Consider the following 17805-nt stretch of genomic DNA (forward strand, 5'->3'; position numbering starts at 1 on the left):
CGAAGTAACGTGCTAATTTAGTTACCGTCATAGCTGTGTGGCTTTATATTGCTTTTGGCTAATTAAAAGTAACTGAATTCTCCTCTATGTGATGACTTCTGTACTCACAAAGCTTTGCACACAGTTAGCGGTAGTTATGCACATCTCCAAATTAGGCAATTAAGCATTTGTTTGTCGTAACACTCATAACAAAGAGGCCCCCAGATGAGCAAGAATAACAAATTTATAACAGCTTTAAATGTTGGAGCTAGTACAACCAGCAGGCAGCAATAGTCCTGCTAACCTAGTGCACAAATGACAGCTGTACTACAAAAGCAATGTCTCGCTGAAACATTTCCAAAGAATTGTGATAGGACAGGAAATGGTGAAAATGATTTGAGCCAGATGTGGCAGCAGAACCTCTGGATTCTGAGGTCCACCATCTTTTTCCTAAAATGCAATCACCTTCTGTCTCACCCACCTTCAAGTATGTGTACTTACCTGCAGCAAGGTCAGTATATATAAATTAAACTCACACCTGGCTAGCTCAGTCAGTAGACTCCGTAACTTTTAACCTCGGAGTTGTGGAATCAAGCCCCATACTGGTCAATGTTCTGTCCTATAGAGTCATAACCCTATAGAATTCTCCACCATAGAAGTTGGCTGAGGCCAAAACAATGGAGGTTTTGAACTCACACCTGACTTTCACTAGGGCCTGGCTTGTGTGCCCTGCTCCTTTGGCAACCGGATCACATGGGCCCATTAACAACAGAACACAGGAGTAGGAGGAGGTCAATCAGCCTTCAAGTTTGCTCCAACATTCATCATGATCATGGCTGATCATCCAACTCAATAGCCTCATCCTTCTTTCTCCCCATAACCTTTGATCCCATTCACCCAAGTGCTATATCTAGTTGCCTAGATGTTTTGGCACCAACTGCGTTTGGTATGCTTTCCTTTATGGGTCACAGTATTGAGTACAGGAGTTGGGAGGTCATGTTGCGGCTGTACAGGACATTGGTTAGGCCACTGTTAGAATATTGTGTGCAATTCTGGTCTCCTTCCTATCAGAAAGATGTTGTGAAACTTGAAAGGGTTCAGAAAAGATTTACAAGGATGTTGCCAGGGTTGGAGGATTTGAGCTATAGGGAGAGACTGAACAGGCTGGGGCTGTTTTCCCTGGAGCGCGGAGGCTGAGGGGTGACCTTATAGAGGTTTACAAAATTATGAGGGGCAAGGATAGCATAAATAGACAAAGTCTTTTCCCGAGGGATGGGGAGTCCAGAACTAGAGGGCATAGGTCTAGGGTGAGAGGGGAAAGATATAAAAGATATAAAGTTGCCCCTTATAAAAGATATAAGGGGCAACTTTTTCATGCAGGGGGTGGTACGTGTATGGAATGAGCTGCCAGAGGATGTGGTGGAGGCTGGTACAATTGCAACATTTAAGAGGCATTTGGATGGGTATATGAATAGGAAGGGAGGGATATGGGCTGGGTGCTGGCAGGTGGGACTAGATTGGGTTGGGATATCTGGTCAGCCTGGATGGGTTGGACCAAAGGATCTGTTTCCATGCTGTACATCTCTATGACTCTATACTTCCTGTGGTAATGAATTCCAGGGGCTCACCACTCTTTGGGTAAAGAAATTTCTCCTCATCTCCTCAGACTGTGACCCCTGGTTCTGGATGCACCCACCATCGAGAACATCCTCCATGCATCCACCCTGTCTAGTCCTGTTAGAATTGCATAAGTCTTTATGAGATCCCCCCTCACTCACCTAAACTCCAGTGAAAACAATCCTAACCTGGCCAATCTCTCCTCATACGTCAGTCCTGCCATCCCCAGAAACAGCCTGGTAAACCCTCGCTGTACTCCCTCAAGAGCAAGAGCATCCTTCCTCAGAAAAGGAGACCAAAACCACACACAATATTCTAGATGTAGCCTCACCAAGGCCTGTATAACTGCAATAACACATCCCTGCTCTTATACTCGAAACCTCTTGCAATGAAGGCCAGCATATCATTTGCTTTCTTTACCAGGAAGAGCTGTGCAAAGCATTATGCCATTTCCCCATTCCAGGGCATTTTGCTTAAAAGAACGTAACCACTTTTCAAAGTCCAGTCACCAGAACACTAATGAAATTTTGAAATAAGGATATTTGCAAAATCTTTTCATAAAATGTCATCTCTGGATTGCTTCTAGTGCCATGCACTACTGAGCATAGGAATAGGAAGGTGGGTCAGATGAACATGTGACTAAAGGGACAGTGGTAGATGGATGGCTTTAGATTTTTGGATCATTGGGACAGTTTCTGGGGTTGTTGGGACCTGTACATGCTGAACAGGTTTCACCTGAACTGGGATGGGTCCAAGCTTCTTGCTGAGTGCTTTGCTGTTCGTAAGGTTTTACAATAGTTTGGCAGGATTTAGGGCACATGGTAGATGTAAAGTCAGGAGCAAGGTCCAATCAATATGGAAAGAATACTAGAACAGTCCAATAGGCAGAGAAGACAGGGGAGGACCGGAAAGCTAAACTGGATATATTTTAATGCAAGGAACCTAACCAGTAAGGCAGATGAACCTAGAGCATTGATCGGCAATGGGGACATGTGATTGTTGTAGTCACTGAGACATGATTGAAGAAAGGGCAGGACTGGCAGCTCAGTATTCCAGGGTACAGAAGTTTCAGGAATGATAGTGGGGGACTTAAGAGAAGTGAGAGCATTACATTATTGATAAACATAGAACATAGAACAATAAAGGGCAGAACAGGCCCTTCAGCCATTGATGTTGTGTCGACCTATGAACTAGTCTAAGCCCATCCCCCTACACTATCCCATCATCATCCATGATAGAACATAGAACAAGGAGATCATCACTGCATTAATAAAGGAGGATGTCTTCGAAGGTTCTTGAAATGAGACCATCTGTGTAGAGCTTGGAAATAAAAAAGGAGTAGTTACTTTACTGGGATTATATGACATGCCTCCCAACATTCAATGGCAGATAGAGGAGCAGATATGTAGACAAATCATAGAGAGGTGTGAGAGGAAATGGGTTATAATAGTATAGAGTTTCAATTTTGCTAACATTAACCGGGATCACCTGAGTGCGAAAGGATTATACTGGGTGGAATTTATAAACTGCATCCAGGAGAGCTTTTAGTGCATGTAGGTAGATAGAAATGGGAAACTGCTAAAGCCGATCAAGTGGATGATGTGACAGTGGGCGAGCACTTTGGGTATAGTGCCATAACACTCTAGGTTTCAAAGTCCTTATGGAAAGCGATAAGGATAGTGCAGAAATGTCTAAATTGGGTGAAGGCCAATTTTAATATAATTCAACAGGATCTAGCAAACATAGACTAGGAGCAGCTACTTGCAGGTAAGTCTATATGTGGAAAGTGGGAGTCTTTTAAAACTAGTATATAATGGTTCAGGGCTGAAATTAATGTTGTATCAATGAGATACCATCTTTGAAATACAGCATTCACTCAGCATAGCACAGAAGTGTCAGTGTAGATTATGGGTGGAGCTTAATGCTTTTCATAAGAGCGTAAGAACCAGAAGCAGGAATAGGCCACTAGCCTTTCGAGCTGGCTCCACTATTCAATAAGATCATGGCTGATTTTTTCGTGTCCTCAGCTCCACTTACCTGCCCTCTCATCAAAACCCTTAATTCCGTTACTGATCAGAAAAATATCTATCTTAGTTTTAAAAACATTCAAAGAAGAAGCCTCAACTGCTTCACTGGGCAGTGAATTCCACATGTGCCAACCCTCTGGGTGAAGAATTCCTTCTCAATTTGGTCCTAAACCCACTCTCCCTAATTTTGAGGCTGTACCCTCTTGGCCTAGTTTCACCTGCCAGTGGAAACATCCTCTCTATGTCCATCTTATCTCTTTCCCTCATAATTTTCTATGTTCCTATAAGATCCCCTGCCCATTCTTCTAAGTTCCAATGAATATAATCCCAATATACCCAATTTTCCCATTTTAAATTGTGTGATGGGAGGTGTCATCTAATTGAGTTGATGGTGGGGGTGAAAAATGGGGACAGCACTGCATTCCTGTCATTGCCTTTATTAAATCGGCAGCAGGAGGAACCAAAAGTGACATTTTGTCTACAGCCAGATAAATGTCTACTTAAGAATCTCATCCACCTCTGCTGGATCTCATAAACCTCTGGTGATTCTGCATGGCACCGTCAAGGGTGGGGTAGTTGACCTCCTTCCAATCGAGTCCTCAAATTGTGAAACCCTTCCAGTCATTGGCTACACCTGGATTCTTCCTTGATCCAAAGCTTTAAATTGATGTAGTATCGGCAGGAGCCACAATCTCCCCGGTGCTGCTGTTGTGCAACAGACCTCTGATTGGCCAGTAACTGGGAATTGCTCATCCTGTGGCAGGTTCACTACTGTCCAGTTAACTTCCTGATTGGGTCTTAATGAAATGGGGCTTTCACAATAAGAAGCATCACAGTGCTTTCTCTGGCTTTTTATTGCTGCCCAATGTATTCAAGTATTGAACCTCTAGTTTATTGGTTGAATTCTCAACTGTGTCAGCAGGTCATAGGACCAGGCTCACACTAAGACATGTGTCTTATCAAGGTTAGAGCAACTTTTCCAGATGGGCTATTACTCTAAGTTTCCAACTGCTTACTCAGGCAGACATAAAAGATCTCACTGTATTATTTCATACAGCAGGGAGAACTGCTGATATCAATATTTCCCCCTAATATGTCCTTGTCCACAGTGCATTCTCTGTCTCTAACTCCTTTTTTCTCCTTTAAAATATTCCTAAAATATACTTGCTTGACAATAAGATCATCAGATAATGACAATAAAAATAAACTTTTGGGACCATTGAACTTAATGTGTCTATTATTGAGTATGATAATGACTGTGGCCTTAACTCCATCTTCCTGCCTGCCCCTACCTCCATACCTCATTGTCCCTAGCCCAATAACCTCTATCTCCCTTGTCCATCCAAATTCTGTCCAACTCACCCTGAATATGCACAGTGACTCATCTCCATGAATCACTTTGGAATAGAATTCCACAGAAAAATGACACTTTGAGAAAAGAAAATCCTGCTCATCTCCACCTTAATAGGAAAACCTTTATTTTGACCTGTGTCCCCAGTTCTAGATATTCCAAAAGAAGAAAACTCTTCTCAACATCTACAGCCACCTCAGGACTCATAAGATCACCTCTTGTAATAAAAACTCTAATCTTGAGAAAGCTCAACCTTCTCAACCCTTCCTCATTGGACAATACCTTTATCCCAGGGCTCAGTCTAATAAACCATCCCTGAATTGCTTCCAACGAAGTATATCCATCCTTAAACAAGGAGGCAGAAGCCACACACAGTACTCCAGGTATCTAGATAAAATCTGACCAATGTATTGTTAAGACATAGCAAGAACATTTCTACTTTTATACTCCAATCCATTCCAATAAAGGCCAACATTCTATTTGCCTTCCTAACTAGTCACCGTGCAGCATTTTGACTTTCTGTGATTCCCAGCAGTGTTCTGTATGTCCCTACACTTTAAGATTGTAGTGATTTAAGAAGGGAGTTCATCATCTCCAGAGCAATGAAGGATGGACAATAAATAGTGGTCTGGTGAGTAACATCCATTAAAACGAAGACAGCCAGGCCCCTTTGTATCACAGCATTCTACAGTCTCTCTCTACTGAGGTAAATTTTTGCTTTTCCCTCCCTGCCAAAATAGACAAACTCCCATTTTTCCACGTCATATTCCATTGGTCGAATTCTTGCTTACTTACCTATCTACATCCCTTTACAGTTATTTGTCTGGATTTTCATCTTTAAGACAGGTATGCAAATGAGAACATTTCCCATCTCAGTACTCCCACCAAAGGAGTCCATGAATCAAAATGGGATTTGTATTCGTTTTGATGCAGGTGATCCATGCACTATGTCACAGAGAGTTCAGGGCCAGTCACAATGATGGCTGGATGCCAAGGCAGGTCAGTTAAAAGGCCCAACTCTGTGCTCAAAGACTTCAATCCAGTTACAACAAAAAATAGTAAGACCTTCTATATCTCACCTCCCACAGTCTCTCCACCCCTCAGCTATGAAACCCCATGACGGATTCTTTTTAATTACCTGGGCGATTGTGGAGCCTGTGCTTTCTCCATGGCAATGCCATGGCCAATCAGAGTCTACCTGCTGACAAATCACCCCCCTATCTTCCTTATCTGTTATAAATGTCACTCTTGCATTTATCCTGCTGGGTTAAGGTTAAGATTGCAAAACTATGAGAAAGCTTTGGCAACATGTCTTTCTTTTCAGCAAATTCAAATTCTGCATTACCAAGTGCCATGCATACCGTATAATCAAAGTTAGAGAGTCTCAGCATTGGATGAAGATGTAGAACCTTATAAATAGATTCTAGATTTCCAAAATTATTATACGCTGTCTCCCAATTTAGATGGATAACATCTGCAACAGAATTTCAGAGAAATTGTACTGTCGTGGAGCTCCAAGTAAAAATAGCAAGAGGGTGACATTGCATTCAGATCAATCAAGGAACATTCTATAGCAATCAGACTCTAATAAGATACAATGGATTTGATGACATATCAAACTGTGCACCACAACCCACTAACATGTTTAAGAAGTGATTTTGACAGTTACCTATTTAGCATGCTATACCAAAGGGGAAACTATTATGTTTCTGTGTGAAGATCCTGCCTTGCAAAGTGGGTGGGAACCAGCTGGAGAAGACAATAGAGTGTTCATCTTCAGAATATTGATACTTGGCTAATAGCAAGAAATTTGATTTGCTTAGTTCAGATATTCAAGAGCAACTCAGATTCTCAGGCACTTACAGTCTTGAGTGTCTGCTTTTATAGATTCACAGGATGAGGACATAATGATACCAGAAACCAAAATGATACTAAAAATAAGTTTTAAAACTTTTAGCATTTAGTGTATTTTAAAAAGATAATGGAGGAAACACATCTGTCTGGTCTGACAGTTTTCACCGCAGATCATTAAAATAAATAAAATAGAACATTGTCGATGTGTTAGTCATCATTTTACAAAGCTTTCACAAGATTCAGGAATTGTGCTTTTGGATTGAAATATTGTAACAGCCATTCCATTGGTTAAGAAAATAGGGAGAGAAATACCGGGATCTGAAAGTTGCCATGAGGATTCTACTGAAAGCCACCGCAGCATTTCTTCACTTTGAGCACTATCCAGGACAACAATCTCAATGAACTGTTTCCGCAAGAACAAGGCACTGCCCATGGAAGACCTCAGGTATTCAATGGGTGACTTCACATATCATCTCAAGACACATTGTCCTCCTGCTATACATTCTCTTCCATGTATTAACAAGTTACAGACAATGCATACCTCCCATGCATTGCCTGGAAAATCCATTACCCTGGAAAATGCCACTACAATACTTTTTAACAACTTTGCCTGTTTCCCGTTAATCCATGTGGTTTGCTGACATCACTTAAGCCACCCCATGTCACCAGTGAACTTACCGATGAGACCTGCTACATTCACGTTGGAATCATTAATGTGTAGCTATAAACAGTGAGTTACCCAGCACCAAACCTTTTGGTATGCCACTGGACAGAAACTTTTAGTCAGAAAACACCTTTTGACCAACTTCTTCTGCTTGCTGAGCCAATTTTGAATCCAATTTTCTAAATTGCCCTTAATCCCTTTGGCTGTTAGCTTCTTGACCAGTGTCCCGTGCAAGATTTGTCAAAAACTTCCCCAAAATCCATATAAACAACATCCACTGCATTAACCCTTTTCCATACATCTACTCACCTCCTCAAAAACTTAATTAAACCTGTCAGATATGATCCACTCTAACTAGGGCCTGCTGACTATTCTAGATTAATCTTTGTCTCCCCAAGTGGAGATTAATGCAGTACTTCAGAATTTTTCAATAGTTTCCTATCACGAATATTAAACTCAGTGACCTTTAGTTCCATGTGTTCATCATCATCCTCAACTGAAAAGACTGGTTAAGTTAAAATTAATACTAATCAACTTTGTTGGACTCCCTTGTGTGTTAATCTGACTATGTAGCCAGATTGACTTGGCTTTTTACCAAAGATGATCAGACAAAGGTGAACAAGTGGGCCATTCAGCCCATTGTGTCTACTTTGCCACTCAATGAGATCATAAGAGATCACACAATCCTCAATTCCACTTTCCAGCCTTTTCCCCATTTCTTTATTGACTATCTCAGCCCTGAATATATTTAATGATCCAACTCTAGAGCCCTGCTTCTAAGAGAAGAAATTCCCCCATGTCTCAGTCTGAAATGTGCAACTCCTTATTCTGAGGTTATACCCTCTGGTCCCAGACTCTCTCAAATGGTGAAACAACCTTTCCAGATTTATTTTGTCAAGTCCCCTAAGAAACTTGTATGTTTCAATAAGATTGCCTCTATTCTTCTTCACATATAATGTAAATAGTTTTAATCCCAGCATGGATTCCTATATATGGTTGCCATGGTTGCTCATTTCTCTAAGTCTTCTATTGGTTAGCTTTTGTCATATTAAATAGTATAACTTGTGGTATGTTATAAGGTGTCTTTTGAAAATGCAAATATATAACATCCATTGCTTCACCTATTCTGCTTGTTAATTCTTCAAGTATTTTATCTTCATAAAGCCATGCCAGCTTCACCTATTCTGCTTGTTAATTCTTCAAGGATTTTATCTTCATAAAGCCATGCCAGCTCTCCTTAAGGACATTATGCATTGCTGAATACAGTACTGTTGCAGCTTTTATAATAAGGTCTAACATTTTCCAATAACAGGTGTTAAGTTAACCGGCCTATCATTATCTGATTTTTTTTTTCTGTTTCCCTTTTTAAATAAAGGCATTATGTTGGCAGTTTTCCAATCCTCTGGGACTTTTTCCAGAATCTAATGATTCTTAAAAAATTACTATCAGTGCACCCACTACCTCTGTATCTACTTCTTTTAATATCCTAGGATGTAACCATTAGGTCCAGGGAACATATCAGTTTTTAGCCCCATTAGTTTCCATCATACATTTTCTCCAGTGATAGTTATTATATTTAATTTACTCCTCCTTTTGATCCTTGAATATTTAGTATTTTCGGAATTCATGTCTTTTACTTTAAAAACTGATTCAAAGCACATTCCACCCTTCTGCCACTTTCTTGTTATTATTATTCCCCATTATTATCTTCCCAGTCTCATGCTCTAATGAGATAATGTTCCTCTATATATTTAATGAAGCTCTTACTGACTGTCTTCATATCACATGCAAATAAATCCTCAAAGTTTATCTCCTCCATCTTTATGAATTTTTGGTCCTCTTTTGCTGATTTATGAAACTTTTCCAATCCTTTGACTTTCTACTAATCTTTGCTATATTATATGTTTTTTTTCTTTCAATTTAATGCTGCCCTTAACTTCACTGGTTAACTACAGTCAGTTTATCCCATTTAATACATACTTCTTTCTCACTGGGATATATCTTTATTGTGGAATATATCTTTATTTTGAGATATGAACTATTATCTTAAATGTATGCCATTGTTCTTCAATCATCTTTGTTGCTTAACTTATTTCACAGTACAATCTACCTCTGCCATTTTTATGTCTGTCACCAACTATTCTATTTCCATATTGTATTCCATCCCCAGCCACATTACTTTAAACTCCACCACCAGCGCTAACAATTCGTATTGCCTCCCCCACCAACACCACCACTACCACTTTGTTTCCCGTTACAGTTTGGATGCAACCAATCAGGCTTGAACAGCTCTGTTCCTTCTCTGGAACTGACCGAATGATCCAGGAATCTTAAGAATTCCATCCTGCTTCACCTCTTCAGGAAAGCTTCATCCACTCTATTCTTCTATTTCTATACACACGAGCACATGGCACTGGGAGTAATTCAGAGATTACAAACTTTGATATTCTGCTTATCAATCTGCTTCCTAGCTCCCTAAATTCTCAATACAGGACCCTATCTCTCTTTATATCTATGTCATTGGTACCACTGTTCGCTTTCTCTTCAAGATGCAATGCAGCTGTTCTGGGTGATCTTTGACACTGGCCCTGGACAACATACCAACCTGGAACTATTTCTACACTCGATGTGTCTTCATTTGACACTCAAGCTCCAAAATCTGATGCTCAAGCTGATCAGACCTGTGGCACTTCCTAAAGATGTGGTCACCCAGGCTGATAGTAGCATCTAAAATTCCTTATAAACTTTGGACCATTTAGTATATGGGACCAAGCTTCCCTGACATACCTTTAGAGCCAAGCAGAAAATTTAGCATATTTTCTTTTAGAAAGGAGAAGCTAGACCTCTTAACTTTCATTAATGCAGCTTTAAAGTGGACAAAAGCAACTTAACAATATTTACTTTTGCTGAATCTGAGAGTTTCATCTGCTGGGTCCAAAGTGGGGTAACAACCAGAAGACGGCAGGGATGAGAAGAGGAGGCAGGAGGGTTTTGGGATAAATTAGGAGGAGGAGACTGCAAAAGGGCAGTGGAAGGAAATGAAAGTTGCAAGAGATATGAGATAGAAGGAGAAGAATGAAGGGGGAGTGAGGTAAAAAAAGGTGTGAGAAGGATGTGGGAAAGAGGGACGTTGCAAGGGCTTGGGGGAGGTGGGGGTTGTAAAGTAGAGGGAACAGTTTCAGACTTGTCACCAAAGAAATGCTTCTCTCAATAGGAAGAAAACTTCAAATTATTGAGGTGATGGATTCTTTGACAATTAACCTGGTCTGTCGAGGTGATGGGTGCATAAGGTCAGGAGCTACTGTCTTTAGGGAAAATGTAGTGAACATTCTGCATAGTTACATTTAGATCTGGGATTGAGATGTGGGATGGTTAAAATGCTTCAGACTTGTACATGTGTGATAGCTCACCCATCTGATAACATTCCATGTACAGAAATGTGTGTATCAGTATTTTTGATTTTTATTTTTGTTATTTAATGTGTATTAGCTTGTACAAAACTAAATACTGTGGTGCCAAGGATATTAGCATTTTCCTTGTGTGTTATGGTTTTAAGTTGAGTTTACAATTTTTGAGGATATTGACAAATTATTCTAATGCTGCTTCTGAGTCAGACCAAAGGCTCCATATATCAACAGAATTGCAAAAGGTATGAATACTACATGACAGCATCACCTGATAAAGGAGTTAGAGAGAATGAGAAAGTAGCTCCATATTCAAAAAATAGCCCCCAAATATCAAGAAGCAGCTGTCAAGAAAAATGATTTTGACTCATGATAAGACCAGAAAATGACAGGTGAAATGAGTGTGAAAAACAATGGTAAATAGAGTTAAATGTGATCAAGTGTATAAGAATTGGCTATAACAATCACAAACAAATATTTTCTTCATGGTGACAGACTAGGAACCTAATTGTTATAAAGAGCTTTTTTTTCATGTCCAAGTTACTATAAGCTAATGCTAAAGCCTAAAAATTTAATTTAATAAAGTAGATGCAGCAAACCAATTTTCTCCAGTGGGAAAAAACAGTGAAGCAGTACATAGGGCTGGATTACTGAAGCAACAGGAGACTTTGCCCAAAACCAGCAACCGCACCCCCCACTCCCCTCCATTCCTACCCCCCTATACTTTCTGTTGACTGAGGACAACTTTTCAAGAAGTAATTTGCAGCCTCTCATTGGAGTCTGGATGAAGTCACCACTGAAAAGGTAGTTTCAAAATACCTTACCCACACTCCTCAATGCCACCCTATGCCTTTCCACTGTCACCCCAGGGTCCTTTATACCCTTCATAGTATACTATGGCACTTCCATACTCAGGCATCTAGTACACGCTCTGTATAGATCCAGTGTATCATATTGTAACAAAGCTTTTCACAACTTTCTTTCATAAACTACTTTTAGTACTGCCCCATAAAACTGTCAAGCAAACAGCATCACTCACAAAATCTGCACCTCTTCATCTTTTATAAATTAAGTAATTGAGAAATAATTCTAAGTGAAAGAGTTGGCAAGTATGCAGGTTTTTTTCTTCCCATGAGTGCAGCTGTCTCACCAGACCAGTGGCTGACTGGGCCCTCAGCCAAAATGCAAAGCTTGGTGAGGAGATGTGATGGATGAAGGCCTGAGTGCTGTTTTCTTTGTTATTGCTTTCATTGCAGATGGGCACTGAGGTGGGCCCTTTAACCAGCCTGCCTCTGCCTGCTGTTGGTGAGTCCAGCTCCAATTGGTACCTGCTCCCCAGAATAAAAATCTGACCTCCTGGCAGAAATGCACCCAGGCCAGGAAATTTCCTTACTCCGGCTATCCACTTGTACGATGAAAATCCAGCCCATATTCAAAATTAGAATTAAACAATTTAAGAATAGGCAAATATACATATATACTCACACTCAAAATAGAACAGCAGCTGGAGGGACATCTAGAGGTGTTTCTCAACAAAATATGGTAGAAATCTGAGTAAGAACTTAATAACATAAGAGAAAGGATCAGGAGGAGGCCATTCAGCCCCTCTCGCTTGCTCCATCTTTCAAAAAAATCTTGGCTGAACTTTAGACTCAACTCCACATTCGGAACTGATGCCCACATCCTTGATTTCAGATAGAGTTGTGCTGCAGATCAGCCACTACCTAATTAAATGGCAGAACAGGCTCAAGGGATCAAATGGCATAAGAATTTGAAAGCTACATTTCAGATCCGTGTGAGTGAAATGCACTGTTGTCGGCAAATTTATATCTTATGCTGACTTTCTCCCAGGGGCATGTATTTAATCAAAGACTAATCTTTTCACCTAGTGGCTCATTCACAAAAGTAATCAATAAAGGAGATAAAGAAAACATTGCATACCTCTTTCAACACTCCTTGAACAAATATTAAATTTAATTAAAACTCTATGTTCTGCCACCTCCCCTCTTTCTAAAAGCTATCCTTTGGAGTCTCCTTTAACTCAGTTAAGGTTGAAATGGTTAGAAAATCTTAAGCTGTTAAGTTTATGAATGAAAAAAACATTAATGCCAATCTCTTGTGGAGATGAATTTTATCAAGGTAATTTTAGCAGAAGTATCAGTGCAAGTATGAAATGATTTTTCATCTGTCCCAGTTTCTCTTTTTCCATCTCTTACACATTCATCAGGAAGGCACATCAAGCTTCTGACATACACCTGAACTGGATAGGCCCAGGGCCTGCAAAACATGGCCTTGGACTTCACTGTATAATTTGATTCAATCTGTTAGCATTTGTGGCCTTTCTAACGGGTGGTTCACTGGTGAGGCCACATTGAGGTCACCGGCCTTGCCAGCAATGACTTGCTAGTAACAGTGGGATGTTTGGAATGGGGAAGGATAATGAGGAGGGTACATTTTGGGAAAACTAGTGGTTCAGTGCAACTAGGAGTGGTATACTTGCCGCTCTGGATTCCGGAGGAAAATTCTTCAAAACATTTTATTTTTGCAGGGCTTAGCTTACAGACAGGCTGGGGAATCATGAGCTTGTCCGGGTCCAGCAGCTGACCTGCCAAGTTTCCTGTCCTGGTGCTAAATCAGGCATCAGGGATAGTTACATCTGCATGTTCAAAGGGCCTAATGCCTGTTTCAGATGCACCCCATAATCTCTTGGGCAGCCTAAGCCAATATGGCAGTTCGCATTGCTTGAGATATTTTATTCATTTATGGGATGTGGACATTACTAGATGAGCCAGCATTTATTTGCCCTTGAGAAGACTGCTGCTATTTACTTCGTGTGAGTAGACTCACAGCGCCATTAGGGAATGGGTTCTAGAACGTCGGTCCAGGGACACTGAAGGAACGGCAATATCTTTCCAAAATAATGAGTGACTCGGAGGAAACGTTGGAGGTGAGATGGTTCCTACGTACCCATTGCTGTTGTCCTTTGAGATGGTAGTGATTCTGGGTGTGGAAGGTGCTGCCTAAGAAGTCTTGACAAAGGGAGGCTATGAAGTGCAGGAAATTGCAGCTGAGAATTAATTCAAATTCTGTTTTAATGATGCACCCAAACTCCTTGGAACGTTGCAGCAGAATCAGCTGCAAGAGTGGCTCAGGATAACTAAAATGGAGAGACTTTACCTTTAATTACTTAACTGAAAAAAAAAATTGGAATTTTGAAATCACCAAAGCTGGAATAAGCTGCAGTAAATCACCTCACTTCGATTCATCACCTTCCAAGTCATAGATCTATATATTAAAAACAATCATGTCCCAAGAAAAAATACTTTCACAGAACCAGAAAATTAGTGAATTTTGACTGTGGCATACCAAGATTGGACACATTATACCTGCTCTTTCTGGGATATTTGCACACATTTAAATATTTTTGCTGTTTCAAATGAATAACAGGACTCAATAGATTTGCTTTAGTGACCAGATACATAAATGATGCAATTTGAGAATACTAATGAAATAAATGCACAAAGGCTGGTTATCCACCATGGAAGACTGGAGGTTGGCTAACGTGGTGCCACTGTTTAAGATTGGCGGTAAGGACAAGGCAGGGAACTAAACACCAGTGAGCCTGACGTTGGTGGTGGCCAAGTTGTTGGAGGGAATCCTGAGGGACAGGATGTACATGTATTTGGAAAGGCAAGGGCTGATTAGGGATAGTCAACATGGCTTGTGCATGGGAAATCATGTCTCACAAACTTGAGTGAATTTTATGAAGAAATAACAAAGAGGATTGATGAGGGCAGAGTGGAAGATGTGATCTATATGGACTTCAGTAAGGCGTTCGACAAGGTTCCCCATGGGAGACTGGTTGGCAAGGTTAGATCTCATGGAATACAGGGAGAACTAGCCATTTGGATACAGAACTGACTCAAAGACAGAAGACAGAGGGTGGTGGTGGAGGGTTGTTTTTTTCAGACTGGAGGCCTGTGACCAGTGGAGTGCCACAAGGATCAGTGCTGGGCCCTCTACTTTCATCATTTATATAAATGATTTTGATGTGAGCATAAGAGGTATAGTTAGTAAGTTTGCAGATGACACCAAAATTGGAGGTGTAGTGGACAGCGAAGAAGGTTACCTCAGATTACAGTAGGATCTTGATCAGATGGGCCAATGGGCTGAGAGGTGGCAGGTGGAGTTTAATTTAGATAAATGTAAGCTGCTACATTTTGGTAAAGCAAATCTTAGCAGGACTTATCCACTTATTAGTAAAGTCCTCGGGAGCGTTGCTGAACAAAGAGATCTTGGAGTGCAGGTTCATAGCTCGTTGAAAGTAGAGTCGAAGGTAGATAGGATAGTGAAGAAGGCATTTGGTATGCTTTTCTTTATTGGTCAGAGTATTGAGTACAGGAGTTGGGAGGTCATGCTGTGGCTGTACAGGACATTGGTTAGGCCACTTTTGGAATATTGCATGCAATTCTGGTCTCCTTCCTATCGGAAAGATGTTGTGAAACTTGAAAGGGTTCATAAAAGGCTTCCAAAAATGTTGCCAGGGTTGGAGAATTTGAGTTATAGGGAGAGGTTGAATCGGCTAGGGCTGTTTTCCCTGGAACGTTGGAGGCTGAGGGGTGACTTTAGAGAAGTTTATAAAATTGTGAGGGGCATGGATAGGATAAATAGACAAAGTCTTTTCCCTGGGGTGTGGGAGTCTAGAACTAGAGGGCATAGGTTTAGGGTGAGAGGGGAAAAATATAAAAGAGACCTAAGGGGCAACATTTTCATTCAGAAAGTGGTATGTGCATGGAATAGGCTGCCAGAGGAAATGGTGGAGGCTAGTACAATTGCAACATTTAAAAGGTATCTGGATGGCAAAGGGTCTGTTTCCGTGCTGTACATTCTATAACTCTATAACTCTATGACCAAGTCACCCTTTATTCACTTTAGCCAGCCAGCTAAGAGTCAGTCCCCTGGACTGAGGGAATTCTATGTCACCGTTTATATTGGTCAGCCAGGGCTTCCTGCTGGGCTCAGATTAATAACCCCAATCAAGGATCTCATAGTCAACAAGATCCACCTGGTTCTGCTCACTACAACTAACAAGTCAGACAGGGAAGCTTGAAAATTTCTTCTCAAAGTCTACAAGTGACTGGGTGGAATTTAATGCCCTCCCTGATTTAAGTTTAGTGATGGGAGACCATCTAATTGTTTAATGCATAGCATTTGGAGACCTAGCTGCTTTTCCATCTCTTCTAAATAAAGTCTGGAGAAGAGGACTTCTTGACTGTCTTGTCATCTCCTTCCTTAACTCCACTAATTCTGTTTTCTTAAGTAGATAACTAATGTCCGTTCAAAGATCTCATCCTGCTATTGTGAGATGAAATGTGACAGATGAAGGATTTGCCAAATAGGAAGTGCAAAAGCAAACTTCCAGTCAGGTTTTCTTGCTGTTGAAGTACCTCATTGTGCTGAAGATTAAGGAGATGGCCCTCCTTTCAAAGTCTGCCTAACAATCAACAAGATCCTCTTGAGAAGTAATCTCGATTAGGAGGTTCTATCCAAAGACATATTGCATTTCTGAATCATGTAGAATATACCTCCACATAAATCTATATCTCATAAAATACTAGAATTTACTCTTTAAAGCAATGAAACAAAAACATATTTCTGTTATGTTTGATTTTGAAGTTAAAGTTTTTTGCTATTCAGAAAATTAGGTGAATGATCAAGATCTATTGGACAGCACTTAGTTGGCTAGGCTTGTTATCTGAGTGTTATGTTTCTGAGCTCAAACCCCACTCCAGGGCTTAAATGCAAATCAAAACTGACACTTGGAGTGCTGCACTGTTGATGGTACCAAACTTAATGAATTAGGTTTTTTCAACATTAAACTGAGGCACTATATTCCTGCTCAGATAGTTGTAAAAGGCTTTCTGTCCCCTCTTTTCAGATGGTCAGGGTAGTTATTTCTAGAGTCTGGCCAACATATATATCCACGGAGAGAGTGAGGACTGCAGATGCTGGAGATCAGAGTAGAGGAGTATGGTGCTAGAAAAGCACAGCAGGCCAGGCAGCATCTGAGGAGCAGGAGGATCAATGTTTCAAGCGTAACCTTTCATCAGGAAGGGCTCTTCCTGATAAAGAGATTATGCTTGAAACACTGATTCTCCTGCTCCTAGGATACTGCCTAACCAGCTGTGCTTTTACAGCACCATACCCTTCGACTATATACATATCCCTCAATCAACATCACAAAATAAATAGGTAATCTGATCATTCTCCCATTCCTATTTGTCCCAGTGGATGGGTGAAAATTGCTTACAGTGACATAGCTATCTGAGCATATCTATTCATTACAATGGGTGGTATCAATTCATGAACTTTGAAATGAATGCTATGTGCATTCAGGTAGAGTCTTTAGATTTTTTTGTTGTCTTTGTAGCATCCAGTCTTGTCTGCTGATACATTCTTGACTTAATCTTTCTGTCCCTTCATGCTGATGTGATCTTCATTTTCCATATTCATATTTTGGTCTCCTGCTTTGATTTTACCTCTTGAATTGTTACCTTTGCACAAGCTTGATCCCTCACCTCCCTGGTTTGGTTTAAAGCCCTCTCTACGTTCCTAGGTATGTTGCTCATGTGAACACAAATCAACCTGCTCAGATCTATATAGCAGGTGAGATTTGAAACACTTTTTCTTCTGGCACAGGCATAGGAATTTCATCAAAGAGCCTCCTCAAGAGGTTATATAGTTAATAAAACTACAAAGTAAGTGTTGTCAGTTCAGTATGTATGTTTAAATTCTATTTGCGGCAATTTTAATGAGATAGTTCTTCTGCTAAAGTAGAGGAATAGGGAATTCCACATAAATCAAACAAATTTCTTTCTGAGTGTAAAAAGACTTTTTTAAATTTCATGG

The 17805-nt window shown here is 40.5% G+C and overlaps 1 protein-coding gene across 3 annotated transcripts in view; it reads right to left on the reverse strand.

The window, feature by feature from the left end:
* Positions 1-17805, reverse strand: part of gabbr2 (gamma-aminobutyric acid (GABA) B receptor, 2) — a 968818-nt gene that overhangs the window by 841731 nt on the left and 109282 nt on the right. The window lies entirely within an intron of this gene.

This window comes from Chiloscyllium punctatum, chromosome 8, assembly GCF_047496795.1.
Source record: "Chiloscyllium punctatum isolate Juve2018m chromosome 8, sChiPun1.3, whole genome shotgun sequence".
Classification (NCBI taxonomy): Eukaryota; Metazoa; Chordata; class Chondrichthyes; order Orectolobiformes; family Hemiscylliidae; genus Chiloscyllium; species Chiloscyllium punctatum.